This window comes from Limulus polyphemus, unplaced genomic scaffold (assembly GCF_000517525.1).
Source record: "Limulus polyphemus unplaced genomic scaffold, Limulus_polyphemus-2.1.2 Scaffold874, whole genome shotgun sequence".
NCBI classification, from domain to species: domain Eukaryota; kingdom Metazoa; phylum Arthropoda; class Merostomata; order Xiphosura; family Limulidae; genus Limulus; species Limulus polyphemus.
Genome location: NW_013666484.1, coordinates 331,329 through 334,540, shown reverse-complemented (window position 1 = coordinate 334,540; position 3,212 = coordinate 331,329).

The following is a 3,212-nucleotide window of genomic DNA, read 5'->3' as shown; positions in this document are numbered from 1 at the left end:
TTATCTTCTGACTTAAGGCAGGTATGTCTATATATAAAGCACAAAATCTGTGTCTGTCTGCTTGTCTCTTATATAACAACTTCTAGGTCGCTGGGCCAATCTCAATCAAATTTTGTGGCATGATAGTTTGAAAAAGGCGCATGATAATGAAGGGTTCACAACTCTCGTCTACCCCATTATTGCTGTTATTGTGCACTTAATATCTTTGACGTTAATTACATTCATAAATGGCGATAGTCCTTACACCAAGAAAAAATTTCTGTCTGTCTATTTGTCTGTTACTTAACTACTCCTAGGTCGCTGGGCCAATCTCAACCTAACTTTGAGGGATGATAGCTTAGAACAAGAGTCATGTTAATATGGATTCAAAATCTCTGCACCACATATTGCTTTTATTAAGCATTTATTATCTGTGACGTAAGTTAACGTTAACTACGTTCATGGATGGTGCCACATCCTTAGACTAAGAAAGAAAAAACAATTTTCTATAATACGACATACCCACAGTGTAGGGGGGCACACAAACGTCTTATATATCTCGGAGAGTGTGCTAGTATTCGCTATGGAGGAATCCGATGAAGAAAAACGTCCGCCACTATTGCAATAATGCATAAACTAAGATAAAGTTTCTACTCCAACAGCCACCATAAGGCTAATATAAAGAGTCGTTCTTTGAGTTATACCTACTTCCTATTTTGACCCGTGACCTTACAACTTCATCCCATAAGACACTTCTATGGTCAACGACCGTCAATTAATTAACAACGTGAAACAGTGTGGAAGTACATTAAAAAGTGGGTGTTGAAAGCTGGTAACAGAAAGCACCCCTACCGCCACTATATTATCCGCTACCTCTTTCTAAAAAGTCACCCTGATCATCACACAGTGTATACCGTGTTTTAAGTATATGCACAGTGAGATATTAAAACTTATACATATCTTTTGGTGAGGTAATAATGAATACTGTAACAATATGTCATATTTTAAATAAATTGTGTGAAAGTTAGAAATTTTGTGCTATTTATCATAACATTCACCCTCACATTTTTAAAGTTAATAACCTGGACAAAGGATGGGTACCACGGCATGTTATTAATGTTTTATCATCTGACTAGAAACAAGTATCATATACATCTTAACTTCTGAATATAAACAGGTATTATATACATTCTGACTTCTGACTACATAAACACGTCAAACACAATATTAAAAAGACGTTTGAGTAAATGAGCATGCAGAACACCTAATTAGAATAACATGTTTGATTCTCATCCGGAGGAACTTGTTATAATAATGTATATCTTTTGATGATCAATGTATCAAAACTCCAAAATAATTAACAAATCATAATATTGAAGGTTCCTCGGGTCTTTAATTTTTAAAAATGAATTTTATCGAAAAACGTGAAATAGCAACAAACACAATTAAACTTAAAAATACAATTTCATCAAATGACGCTAGGTGAACTTTTTTAGACATGTTTATTTTTAACCTAATTAATACTTACTCCTTTAGTGACTGATTTAAAAACAACTAGTTATATAGATATGTTTTAAAACACTAAATGACTGAAACTTAGCAGTCGAGAAATATTATGTTAAGAAACTCAAATAATTAAACCCGTTGTTTATGTTTCTTGTTATACTTAAACTACGGTCTCACTAACATAGATACACGTTTTTAAACTGTGAGAGTGCATAAACTTTATATTCATTGTTATACTTAAACTATGGTCTCACTAACATAGATTATCTCACTAACATAATGTAGATGAACGTTTTCAAACTGGGAGAGTGTATAAACTTTATATTCATTGTTATACTTAAACTATGGTCTCACTAACATAGATTATCTCACTAACATAATGTAGATGAACGTTTTCAAACTGTGAGAGTGCATAAACTTCATATTCATTGTTATATATAAACTATGGTCTCACTAACATAGATAAACGTTTTCAAACTGTGAGAGTGCATAAACTTCATATTCATTGTTATACTTAAACTATGGTCTCACTAACATAGATACTCTCACAGTTTGAAAACGTTTGTATAAACTTCATATTCATTGTTATACTTAAACTATGGTCTCACTAACATAGATAAACGTTTTCAAACTGTGAGAGTGCATAAACATCATATTCATTGTTATACTTAAACTATTAGTTTCACATTAGACAGGCTCAACCTATCAGTCTCAACTACTGACTTTACATTACGCATGATTAAGCTGTCAGTCTCAAGCTATTGACTTTACATTAGGCAGGCTCAAACTATCAAACTATACGTTTTACATTAGGCATGCTCAAACTATCAGTCTCAAGTACTGACTTTACATTACGCATGATTAAGCTGTCAGTCTCAAGCTATTGGCTTTACATTAGGCATGCTCAAACTATCAAACTATACGCTTTACATTAGGCATGCTCAAACTATCAGTCTTAAACTATTGACTTCACATTACGCAATCTTAAATTATCAGTCTTAAACTATTGACTTTACATTACGCAATCTTAAACTATCAGTCTTAAACAATTGACTTTACATTACGCAATCTTAAACTATCAGTCTTAAACTATTGACTTTACATTACGCAATCTTAAACTATCAGTCTTAAACTATTGACTTTACATTACGCATTAGGTGAAATAAATATGTGTAAGAAGCGAACTAACCTTGCGGTAAGAATACATTTTCTTTTTAAATCATTCTTAATTTATGTCGGTATGTGTTTTATTCTTAATTTATGTCGGTATGTGTTTTATTCTTAGTTTATGTCGGTATGTGTTTTATTCTTAATTTATGTCGGTATGTGTTTTTGTAACTAAAAACTATAAAACGGAAACTAATTGCCAGTTTCAATTCCTTACAATAAAATCTGATTTCATTGAATATATATCATTATTGAACACAATGTACAAAAATATCTTATCTGTAGAATTTACTTTATAATCAAGATACATTAACTTAAAGAACATTTTATTTGAATCTATCCATTACGACGGAATTCAACTGTATGAAAGGAAGAACCGACAAATTTATATGTAAGGAATAGCACATTTCTCATGATATATTAGTTCATGAAGTTTTGAAAATTTAAACCTTCACGTTAACTAATGCAAACATTCCCTATTGAAGGAAGATTTAAATAACGAATTGTTATTAATTAAGTATATAGCTATTGATAAAGGATTTGAACCAATTATAGTAGAC